General features: G+C 41.0%; 1 protein-coding gene across 3 annotated transcripts in view; it reads left to right on the top strand.

The window, feature by feature from the left end:
- LOC129400000 (glutamic acid-rich protein-like) overlaps positions 1-13,116 on the top strand; it is a 62,162-nt gene that overhangs the window by 12,349 nt on the left and 36,697 nt on the right. The window contains exons 1-2 of one of the 3 annotated variants that reach the window (XM_055122155.1): positions 8,542-8,610; positions 9,793-9,856. The exons of the other annotated variants lie outside the window; for them this stretch is intronic. The gene's annotated coding sequence lies outside the window, so the exon portion shown is untranslated. Of the gene's footprint in view, positions 1-8,541; positions 8,611-9,792; positions 9,857-13,116 lie in introns of those variants that run through there. 3 annotated transcript variants of the gene reach the window in all.

The following is a 13,116-nucleotide window of genomic DNA, read 5'->3' as shown; positions in this document are numbered from 1 at the left end:
CTCAGGGTCTTGGTAGCTTAGAGGAGAGAAAGGAAACTGCATAGAAGTGCCACCAATGGCGCAGCACACGGAGCACATCCACCCTCACTGGCACTGCCGCGGCTGGGCCATGTCTAAGGATCTCCATGCTCTGGTTGGGGAGGGGCAGGGCCCCTCTTCCTCGCACCCTGATCACGCGCTGGACGTGCCATCATCCCACACCACTGGCCACCAGCAAGGAAATCCGCTTTGCTGGGAAACCCTTTTAATCAGGCGCCAGAGGCTTGTGAATTCCGCCTGGAAAAGGGGCCCCCGAGCGAGAACGGCAAGTGGCGGGGCCGCGTGCAGGCTGGAGCCCTTAATGGTCCAGGACGTTCAAGATGCTCAGACGGGAGAAGCCGGGGTGGGTGGATGGGGGGGAATGTGCAGCCTGATAAGCACTTGCTGTGCGCGCGCAGCTCCTGGCGTGGGGGGGGGGGGTCCCTAGCAACCGCAGAACACTGTGGGGCGCCCCCTCTGGCCGTCCGCCCCTCCCACTGCCTCCCCTAGAGCGCGCTTCTAGAAGCTGCTCGGGTGAGGCGCAGCTGCACGTCTGTGGGTGTCCTGTGAGTACGCTTCAGTAAGGCGCCCCTCCCCTGCCCCCCGCGGGTCAGGGTTCGCGTCGTGTGGGGCGCTTCGCGTTGTCGTGGTGCGTGGTGGGTGTGTTCACGCGAGGTCCCCATGTTCCGCGGGCCGGGAAAAGGGGAAAAGCATTTTAGTGACCATCTAGACTTAACAGCTTCAGTTCATTTGCCCCGAGGTGTGAACCCGTCCGTAGTAATACATCTGATCCGTTTTCCTGCGGGCTCTCTGCGTATGCTGCTACGCTGCGCCATCCAGCATTCCGTGATTTGGGATGTGGGGGGCGGGGCACAGAGCCAGCGCTTTAGAGGCGAGGGGGGCGTGGTCTCGCGGACACTGTCTCTGGGCCCCCAAGGGGCTTTCTCATTGCACCTACACTGCTTCTGGGGTACAGGGGCACGCCCACACGGGATGGTTCCAGCCTCTTCCACCAACAAAGCACCTCAGATAAGTGCTCCTGCGATACAGGTCACACCTGTTCATCTCTAGCAATGAAGATGTGGCCCCCTGCGGTGCTGGTTCTAAGCCTGCTGAGGGCTTTTGTGATACCTGAGCTCAGCCTGAGGACTGGAGGATGCTCTGAAGGGGAAGGATCCTTGCAGGACACCACACCTCAGCCTAATGGGTAGGAGGATGGGGAGCGACAGAGAGAAGGACTCCTAGGGGCTTGCTTCTTCCTCTGGACTGGGGTGCGTTGGAGATCCTTTGACACCCCCCTAGGGTTTTTTTTCCGGTGGCATTACTTCTCCCCTGGCAGAGTGAATGAGCTGGGATAGGAGGAGAGTTGTACTTTTAATGTTCAGCCTGTCCCGCCAGAACGCAGATGTCAACTTAAGGTTCTGGAATCTTCATCGATTCTCCTTTGAATACTTCTTGCCTTGGGTAAGGAGCCGAGGTGGCTCTAGCATGAATGGTCAGTCTCGAAGATCACTGACATCTCATGGGCCGAGTGAGCTTTCTTGAAGCTTTAACAAACACACACAAAAAAGAATAAAGAGCAACACCGATGAATAAAAAGAAAGCAAAGTATAGAGGTCAATGGTCTGAAAAGATACTTTGCATATCAGAGCGCTGGGGATTTTTTATGCACCCCACATTCTTCCATGCCCACTAAGGAGCAAGCCCCCAAGCATCTCGCAGTATAATCTGTAAAAGAAAAATACAGATATTTCAGTGGGTAGCTTCTGAACAACAGAAATGTGTTTCCTTTGCTTCTGATGGCAGCAGTGAAAGCTGAGTGAGCAGGGTCCCATCTTCTGAGAAACCCTTGAGGTTGCAGGCAGGTGACTCAATGTAACCTTTTTTTGATGAAATTAGGCTTTATACTAGCTATTCAGGCTCATCTTTAATATTTTGTACAGTTTGTGCATTTTTTAAAAAATTGACCTTTTTTTTTTTTTTGCTTTTTGGGTCACACCCAGCGATACTCAGGAGTTACTCTTGGCTTTGCACTCAGGAATTACCCCTGGCGGTGCTTGGGGGACCATATGGGATGCCGGGGATCGAACCCACGTCGGCCACATGCAAGGCAAACGCCCTACCCACTGTGCTACCGCTCCAGCCCTAAAAATTGACCTTCTAATAGAGACCACAGCCTCAAAAAATGGCAAGGCAAATGTGTTCTGTTTCTTAGTAACAACCCTGGCCATCTTCTCTGGCCTGTTTTTACAAGGGTGTTGATCTCATTTCTAAAAATTGGGCGATCCTGTGCTGGAGCGATAGTACATCGGGTAGGGCCTTGCACACGGCCGACCCAGGTTCGATTCCCAGCATCCTATATGGTCCCCTGAGCACCGCCAGGAGTAATTCCTGAGTGCATGAGCTAGGGGTAACCACTATGCATCGCCGGGTGTGACCCAAAAAGCAAAAAAAATAATAATAATAAATTGGGTGATCCTCATGGCCTAAGTATTTTATTTTACAGTGGATTCCACCTGCAAATACATTGGGATAGGGTTGCAGATATATATATATATATACACACACACATTATATATACACATATAAATATGCACTGTAGCACTGTCGACCCGTTCTTCATCGATTTGCTCGAGCGGCACCAGTAACATCTCCATTGTGAAACTTGTTACTGTTTTTGGCATATCAATTACGCCATGGATTGCTTGCCAGGCTCTGCCGTGCGGGTGAGATACTCTCAGTAGCTTACCGGGCTCTCTGAGAGGGGCAGAGAAATCAAACCTGGCAAATGCCCTACCCACTGTCTAGTCAGATGATATTTGACTAGACTTTCTGGGTGTCTATCGCTCCAGCCCCATATATATTAGGTATTATATATAAGATATTATATATATCAGATACTCAAATTCATCAGGGGTAATGGAGGCTGTTCTTTTACCTGCTCATTTTAGAGTGAACTTACTCCTTAGCATTGATCTCTTCTTTCGATCACCCAATAAGTTTCATTGCATTATTGTCATAAAATTTTGCTGTTCCAATAGGTTGTAGTTTCTGTGACCTTATATTTCAACCTGAAACAGAATTAGTGCTTTGAATGGCTATGGAGTTAAGACTTACAGAGAACATTTTGGGTTTAATTTTTTGCACAATGTAGGTTCAATGGTCTCAAGCGCAATGATTAGCACTTTTTTCTCTTGGTGCCAAGGGTGATTCAAGGCCTCATGTGTTACTACTAAGAGATATCTCCAGCCCTCTGATTCTTGGCAATGGGAAATGCTATGAAATCAATCCAGGACATACAGTGACATTTTAGTTGTCAGATTGTCACAGTGAATTACCATGGTGAAGGAAGGCAACTCAGATACTGAGGAAGAAGTTGCCATCTTTTTTTGAGGAATGCATGAGAGTGTCAGTTGCACATTATCCACAAAAACATGGTATAGGTTCTCTCACTTAAGCCATTTTTTTGTGTTTAATGTTATATAATTATGGCTTAAATTGGCCATTTTTTGTGTTTAATGTTATATAATTATGGCTTAAATTGGCATTTCTCTGATTTGTTACTTGGTCCACATATCTATAAGTATAGATGATATTTGACTAGACTTTCTGGGTGTAACTGCTCACCTTGTAAATTATATTTCATTGGTTTCTCATCCTCGCATCAATCTGCAGGAGTTTTGGATCAATAACTTAGTCATGATGAAGACCTTCCACAAGTGTCTGATGTCTTTTGAATAGTCTTAACTGCCACTCAATGGCAGAATTTCTTACTTTAAAAAAATCCCTGCCTTCCTTTCCTGCATTTTTGTTGTTTTGGTTTTGGGTCCATAGCTGTCTTTACTTCCCAAATGTTGTTATTATAATTAATCACCCTAACTTTTCACTTGGATCTTCATGTATAGAATGAGGTGAAGAGCAAGGTTTTTTTTTCCCTTCTTGGTTTATCTGGTGGTTTTGTATATTAAAGGGGACATCGTACAGCCATATTTGCATTATCTTCATTTTCAGAACATTCTTAAATTTAATGTAGTTTTCAAAAGTTCTATATCCGTGGGAGCTCTTTATAAGAAAAGTATTTGTATTGCTTTTTTCATTCCTTGCATTATTTGTGCATTACCTTTTGTTTCATCCATCTCATTCAGGGTTATTTCTATGTCACTGTTTTATTTCAAAGGAGAAATACTTGCTTTCAGTTCAGTAGTTTTTATCTCTTTTTAAGTTCTGTTTTTATTAATTTCTACCTATATTTATTATGTATTTTTCTTTTATTTCCATCATTTCTGTCTTTCTCATTATCTCAACTTTCATATAAGACTCTGATATAAGTGTAAGATTAAATTATCTACCCGAGCTGTTTATTCCAAACTGCCTTTACATACGGGTATAGGAAGGTTTGGGTACACACACAGTGGTCTTCAGGTCTACTTTTAGCTCTTGCTCAGTTTTCTCTGCTTGTGTTGCTCAGGGAATCATGTGTTGCACTGGGGATCAGTCAAGGCTGTATTAAATGCAAGGCAAGTGTCTTAAACCCTACACCATCTCTCTGAATCTGTGTTTGTATTTTTCAGCTTGATTACATTTTGAATGGAGCAAGATATGAGGGACAGGGGCGGGCTGGACCACAATCAGATCCTATGGCACTATTCCTGTTACTGCTTAGGACCAGGTGGTGTCATAGATCCAATTGGTACTGTGCATAGCAGGGTAAGTACCTTAAGATACCTGTGCTATCTAACTGACCTTAAGTTTATTATGTTTTACTTGCTTTTCCCTAACACTTGAGTAGTGGTCCATTGTGGAGATGTACCATAGTTTCTTTATTCACGAATCCTTTCTCAGGAACTTGGGTGGTTTTCATATTCTGGCTATTTATTGTGAATAGTGCCACAATGAACATAGTACTGTATTTAGCTTTTCTGCATTGCATATTTTGGCCACTATGGTATATTCCCAGGAGTGGTATTGCTGGGTCATACAGAAGCTCAATATCTATGTTTTTAAAGATTGTCCATTGTTTTATACAAAGGCTGGACCACTTGGCATTCCCACCAGCAGTAAATGAGAGTCCCTTTACCTTTGAATCCACACCAGCACTGGCTGTTCTTTTTGATGTGTGTCAGTCTCTGTGGCGTGGGATGATATCTCATTGTTGTTTTGATTTACATCTCTCATAATTAATTAGTGATGTAGAGCACTTTTTCATGTGCCTTTGTCCTTTTGTATTTCTTTTTTGAGGAAGTTTCTGTTCATATCCTCTCCGAATTTTTTGGATATAGTTGCATATTTTTCCTTGTAAAGTTCTACTAGTGTCTTATATATCTTGGATATTAACACTTTACAGATGATGTTAAATATTTTTCCCATTTGATGGGCTGACTTTGTATTCTGGTCATTGTTTCCTTTGAAATGCAGAAGCTTCTTAGTTTAATTTAGTACCATTTGTTTATATTTGCTTCCACTTGTTCTTTGTTCATCCTCAAATATGTCTTTAGATTCAATGTCATGGAGAGTTCTGCCTATCTTTTCCTCTGTGTCCCTTATGGACTCAGGTCTGATATCAAGTTCTTGAATCCATTTTGATTTATCTTTTGTGCATGATGTGAGAAAGAGGGCTGAGTTAATTATTGCATGTAGCTGATCAATTTTCCCAGAACCACTTGTTGAAAAGGCTTTTTTGCTTCACTTCTTTGCTTCATTATTGAAGATTGACAGATCATATATTAGATCATTGATCTAAGGGTCTTTCTTCATTACAATACCATGTTGTTTTAATTACTTCTGCTCTAGTAAAGTTTGAAGTTGGGGAAAGCTATGCCTTCTATCTTCTTTTTCCCAAGGATTGCTATAGCTATTTAAGGAGGGAGTTTGGATGGGGGGGGGTGTTCCATATGAATTTCAGTAGTGTTTAATCAATTTCCATAAAGTATGTTATGGGTATCCTTATGAAGACTGCATTTAATCTGTATAATTATTTGGGGAGTGTTGCCATTTTGAGATGCTAATCCTCCCAATTCACAAACAGGACTTGTTTCCATTTGCTTGTCTCTTCTTCCATTGCTTCACGTATTGTTTTGTAATTCTGTTTGTATAGGTCTTTCACCTCTTAAGCTAAGTTGATTTTTAGATACTTGATTTTCTGAGGCACACTTCTGAATCGGTTGTTTTTAAATGTCTCTTTCTTATCTTTAATTATTTGCATATAGGAAGACAGTGCACTTTGTGTATTAGTTTCGTAGTTAGCCACATTACCATATGAATATATTGTTTGTAGCAGCATTTTTGTATTCAGGATTTTCTGTGTCTAGTATTATGTCATCTGCCAAAAGTGAGAACTTTACTTCTTCCTTTCCAATCTAGATGCCCTTGATATTTGTTTTCTGCCTAATAGCTATACAAGTACTTGCAGGACTATGTTGAATAGAAGTTCGAGAGTGAGCAACCTTGTATTGTGTCTAATTTTAGAGGAAAGGCTGTTCGTGTTTCCCCATTAAGAATGTTTGCTGTGGGCTTCTGTTAAATGTCTTTGGCTACATTGAAGAAATTTCCTTCAGTACATATATTTTGAGAAATTTTATCATTAATTTGATTTTATCAAATGCTTTCTCTGTGTCTAGTGATAACATCATGTGGTTTTTGGTTTTCCTTTTCTTGATATAATGAATTATGTTAATTAACTTGTGTATACTAAACCATCATTGAACTCCAGGATAAATCCTACTTGGTCATGGTGTGTGATATTTGGGTGAATTGTTGAATTTTTTTGATAGTTCTTTGTTCGGGATATTTGTTTTTTATGTTATTTGGGGATATAGGGCTGTAATTCTATTTATTACAGTGTCTCTGTCTGCTTTTGGTATCAGGGTGATATTTGTTTTAAAGAACTGTTTGGGAGTATTTTTGTTTCTTCAATTTCCTGGAAGAGCCCAAAAAGAATAGGTAGTAGGTCCTCCTTAAAGGTTTGAAAGAATTCAATAGTTAATCCATCTGGGCCTGGGCTTTTGTTTGGGGGAAGACTTTCAATTACCATTTCCATTTCCTCAAGAGTGATTGGTTTCTTCAGGTATTGCAAATCATCCTGATTCAGCTTTGAGAGGTTATAGAAGTCCAGGAACTTATTCATTCCTTTTAGGCGCTCTCATTGCATGGGATAAAGATTCTCAAAGTGATCTCTGATGATTCTTTGGTTTTTTGTAGTGTCTTTCATTTCTGTCTCAAATTAGTCACGTTGTCTCTTTGTGAGACTTGCTAGCAGTTTATTGATCTTGTTTATTTTTTCAAAGAACCAGCTTTTGGTTTCATCAATCTTTTGGAATTTGTTTTATTTCTGTTCATTAATTTCTGCACTGTTTTATTATTTTCTTTCTCCTGCCTGCTTTGGGCTTATTTTGTTGGTCCTTTTTTCTTTCCTGATGAATACTTGCTTAGCAATGAACTTTCTTTTTAACACCACTTTTGTTGTATCCCAGAAATTCTGATAGGTAGTATCCTTATTCTGGTTATTTTCCATGAATTTTAATATACTCTTTGACTTCCTCTCTTACCCACAGTTATTTCAGAAACAAGCTATTTAATTTCCAGATGTTTGAGTTGTTTCTCCTTTTCTGTTTGTGGTTAAACTTCTACTTTCATTACAACATGGTCTGAGAAAACAGTTGATATGATTTCTATGCTCTTGATTTTGTGAAGGTATGTTTTATGTCCCTGAATGTGCTCTGTCTTGGATAATGTCCCTTGAGCTTTGGAGAAGAATGTGTATTTGGCCTTGAGAGGATGAAAGACTGTATCTGTACATAATACATACACACACACACACACACACACACACCACATCTCTTCCATTACTTCCCTCAATTAAAGTATTTCCTTTCTGAGCTTTAGTTGCTTTTTGAAATTTATTTTAGTATTTTTCTTTGCATTTCTATTAGCTGCTACTCTTAGGGCCTCTGGATCCAGGCACATTCATTCTCCGTCTCTGGGATTATCTCAGCAATGCTAGTGTTGACTTGCTTCTTCATCAGGTTGTCTTCTTGCCCTTCTGGGAACCTAAAGTGGTTCTTCTTCAGTTCATCCCAAAATTTTCTAGTCGTCTGTTGATTTATTTTGAGATTTTTTTCCACATTCTGCCTTTCTCTGGAGGTTTTCTGCAACTTACCTTGGTGCTGATCAAATTTGTCAACAATTTTTCATTACATCTACCAGGTATTTTCAGATCTGTCATTTCTGTTCGTATTTTCCTCATTTCTACTCTCATATCTTCTTGTGTTTTATTGGTGGTATGTTCTATTGTTTCTCTGAGCTCTTTTTGTATCCTCAACAATTCTTCTCTAAATTTCTTATCAGAGAGTTTATATAGCTCATTTTTAGTGCTTAAGTCTTCTGGCCTAGTACTCTCACTCACTAAGCCAGGTGGGTTTCTCTGTTGCTGTCCCATTTTTACCTTTGGGTTCAGAGTTGTTTTTTGCTTGCTATTTCATGGTTAGGTGCCAACAACCAGCATGTACTTGTATGTTTACTATGAGTTATGGAGAGGTGAAGAAACGATGGCCCTATTTCCTGACCTGCGTGTGAAATGGCGATCCTGAATAAAAGGTAGGGCCCCAACTCTGGGTCTCCTCAATTTCCAGAGACTGGGGCTAGGCCTTTATTTTTCACTTTTGTGATCATATTGAGCACTTGTGTGCGGGGGTTACTCCTAACATTGTGCTCAGGGATCAGTCCTTTTGGTGCTGTGAGACCATATGTGATACTGGGAATCAAATCAGAGTTGGCCAGATGCAAGTCAAGTGCCTTTACACCCAGTACTATCACTCTGCCCCCCAAATGTTTATTTTATTCTAGGCACCGGGGCTTATAATCTTGATAATGATGGGATTTCATGCAAAAAAATTTCAACACGACATCCTTTACTGTGTCCCATTGTACCCCACAGTGTTTCCCCAACAAAAACAACAGTGCTGTTGTTTCTACTATACACCTATACTTTTATATGGGCCTGGAGCGATAGTGCAGCGGGTAGGGCCTTGCACGCGGCCGACCCAGGTTCCATTCCTCCGTTCCTCTCGGAGAGCCTGGCAAGCTACCAAGAGTATCTCACCCGCCCGGCAAAGCCTGGCAAGCTCCCTGTGCCGTATTCGATATGCCAAAAACAGTAACAAGTCTCACAATGGAGATATTACTGGTGTCTGCTCAAGAAAATTGGTGAGCATTGGGATGACAGTGACAGTGACAATGACTTTTACGTGATTTTCCTTATTCATTTCTAAGAACTTATTTAGATGACTTTTAATATTTTTTATTTTTTAAGTTTTTGGTGATATTACATCACAATAACAATGCTCAGGGGATTAGTTTGGATCTGCACTCAGGAATTACCTCTGGAGATGCTCATATGGGATGGTGGGGATCTATCCCAGGTTGTTCGCATGCAAGACAAATGTCCTGCCCACAGAACTGTGTTGCTCCAGCCCTGGCGCTTAAAATTTTCTGAATGCATTTTGCATTGTGAATACGAAACTCTTAATTTAATATTGTTCAGTTAAAAGAAGAGAATACAGACTAAGTATGTGAACATTTCCTACTCTGTGATGTCATCCCTTTTAAAATTTCAATAGCCTGTTTTGTGAATCCATCTATTGTTATTTATGCTGTTATTTTTCAAGATGATCTCCCCAGTCTTCTTTCCTGGTATTTTTTGAAACGCATTAGCAATGCCTGGGACATCTTCTGGACAGACTACTTGTGCCTAGGTCTTATTCTGTGCTCTTTTCACAGGGATTATTCCTGGCCGTGCTCAGGAGCCATATGTGGTGCCAGGTATAGGACCTGCTTGACATATGTAAGTCAAGTGCTTTACTTGCTCTGTTATCTCTAAGGTCTAACCTTTTCCTATTTCATAGAATTAACATCTTATAAAAAAATCTGTGTATATAACTTGCACCCACTTAAATGAACAGTAAAACACAAAGCCCCCCAAAAGGTACCAATAATCCCCTCTTTTATTCCCGTCAAGCCACCACCCCTGATCCTCTCCTTCCTCCCACTTGGGTAACCTCAAGTATGAGGTGATCACTTGCCATTTTCCACCTTTGAATATGATGGTAGCTGCAGATTGGGACTGGCCTCCTCCACCCAGATCTCTAGTTTTCCAGTAGCTTGACAGTCACACCCACAAACTGTCCCCGGCACCATGTATTCTCATCAACGGCCAAGATCCAGAGACTATAAAATGAAGGTCCCGGAAGAGAGCGACACAGTATTTCCTGGAGCCCACAGCTGCATTCGTGGCTGTGCGATCTCTTATACTCTAACCCACTGATGTACCTAAAGCAGCACACATGTGTCTGGTTTTTAACATATTTGCTTGCATTCTCTTATATACAGGCTTAAAGGGATCCAGAATAAAATACAAAAGCATTCACGCACTTCCCTCTTATTGTGGTGGTAAGATGCTCGCTGTTTGGGTGGGTGTTTGAATGTTATCTATAATGAATTATTGTGAACTACTTTATGAAAATAAAATGTATAGGAGATATAGCACAGTGGATAGGGCGTTTGTCTTGCATGCGCCCGACTGGGGTTCGATTTCTCCGTCCCTCTCAGAGAGCCTGGCAAGCTACCAGGTGTCCACTCGAGCAAATCGATGAACAATGGGATGACAGTGCTACAGTGCTAAAAATCGCAACAATTAAAAAAATTTTAAAAGAATATGAAGGTAACTCTAGACTGGTCATGTTCAGATACTTGATCTCTTTTCTTTATTCCCAACTTCTTCAGTAATTTTTACTGCAACTGAATATCAAATTTAGTCAAATCCTCTCTCATTTTCGGGTGGATTCTGTACCAGTGCTGGGGAACATCAAGGGTAAGATGGTCAGTGCCTGGAAGTCCTATGTTATCAGAGGTCAAACACAAGGAAGACCCATATATGTAAGGCTGCTGCTTTTTCTCCTTCAGCCTCAAATTATTCATCATATATTATATGATCATGTGATTTTTCATTTTCTGTTGATGTGGTATAGTCATCTCTATTCTTTTGTTTGAACCATCTTTTACATTCTAGGGATGATCTCCACTCAGCCATGATACATGATCTTTTCCAATGTACTATTGAACTCAGTTCACAAAAAAGTTTATTTTAGGATCATTGCATTTATGTTCATTCTTGATATTGACTTTTTGCTCTATAATTTCATCTTTATTTCAATAATCTCTCTGTTCTTAAGTTTGACATTAGTGTCGTGTTGTTCTCATACAGTATTCTTGGATTTATTTTCTTTTTTCAGTTTTTGGGGTTGTCTGGAGTATGTCCTTTAAAGATTTGGTAAATCTGTGGCCGGAGCGATAGCACAGCAGGTAGGGCGTTTGCCTTGCACGAGGCCGACCCGGGTTCGATCCCCGGCATCCCATATGGTCCCCCAAGCACCGCCAGGAGTAATTCCTGAGTGCAAAGCCAAAAAAAATAAAGATTTGGTAAATCTTACTGTGAAAGCGGCTTTACCAGGGCTTTCGGATATGCAGTGGTTCGGGGAGCTTCTTTTTGAGTCTGTACATAGCATGACTGAAAAAAGTTCTGTGTCTACTGGTTCCTCTTTTAACCCTCAGCCTCCAGAGGGAGAATATGGAGATGGTGGAAGGGGACACCTGCCTAGTTAGCCAGATCAGCAAAATCCACCTTGGCAATCAGTGGGGAGATGATGCTGCCAGATCATCTTCACATCCTACTTGCTGTCGTTTTAATTTCCTTGCTTGCCACTGATGTCTGATTTATCCTGATTCACATTTGGGATGTGTATGATTCTAATAATTGATCCATCTCTCTAGGATTCACAACTTTGTGGTAGAAAGTTTGTACTAGAATTGCTTCCTTCCATTTTTAATGTCATGTGTTAGGGTTTTCTGTCTGTATTTCAAACTACACATAGCCAATGATTTGTCAAAACTTGTAATCTGGGGAGGTGTATATATAATCTTCACTAATGGAGCAGTAGAGATACAGAAGGATTTAAGGCTTTTGCCTTCTGTGTTGCCCACCTGATTTTGATCTAGGCATTGCATGTGGACAGAAGAAGGATCCATAAATATAGACACAACAGTAGCTCCTGTAATTGCACTGTTGTTCTCAACCAACCCCCAAATTTTCCACAATCAAAGTGGATATTGTTATTTAATTTTGGGCATACCCGGTGGAGTTGGTGGCCTCTAGACCTACACTTAAAGTTGTTTCGGAAGAGGTCACGGGTGCTGGGAATCAAAACCCAAGTATGTATGGAGTCCTTTAGGTTATTTCCCAGCCATAAATGTGAATTTAATTTCCCTCCGTAATTCAAGTAGAATTTTTATAAATATATATGTATATGTATATATGTCAGATGCTATTTTGTTAGGTATATTCAAAAATGCTGTTATAGTTTATCTTTTATTTCAAGTGAAATGATCATGTTATTTTAGTTTTTAGTTAGAATTTATAAAGATTTTTATTTTTTTTTACACTACCGGTGATTGTACCCAAGTCCTCATGAGTGGTGCATATGTTCTACCCATGAAAGACCCCTAACAAATATGATCTAGTTTTGTATTCTTTTATTTTTATATCTTGTTTTATTGGGGGGGACTGCTGGCACTGCTCAGGGCCTAGTCCTGGCTCAGTACTGAGGTTCTCTCATGGTGAGGATTCTGGGCCCATGCAATGCTAGGTTTCAAATTCAGGACTCCTGTTTGAAAAGCATGCACTCCAGAACATTGACCTACATCTCTTACTTTTATGAGGCCCTTTTTGGATCCTTTTAGTTTATTCTGGAAGCCTGGATTGGGAGATACACCCAACTGATAAAAGGGATTACTCCTGGTTTTGTGCTCAGGAATTACTCTTGGAAGTGCTGGGGAGACCAGATTAGTTGGCAGAGAAATTCAACTTGTTAGAAGTAACTCTCTGGTACCTGTGCATTTCAGGGAAGGTCTTACAGGAAAATCAACATTTCTCTATATTTGAAAGTGTGTGATAAAAATATTCCTTTATTCTAAAGAAGTTTTAAATGGAGATTCGGTGGTGATGATGCTGTTATTGCTCATGCATAAAACTCCACCCCCACAGGCATC

Source organism: Sorex araneus, chromosome X, assembly GCF_027595985.1.
Source record: "Sorex araneus isolate mSorAra2 chromosome X, mSorAra2.pri, whole genome shotgun sequence".
NCBI lineage: Eukaryota > Metazoa > Chordata > Mammalia > Eulipotyphla > Soricidae > Sorex > Sorex araneus.
This window is presented reverse-complemented; position numbering and strand designations above follow the sequence as displayed.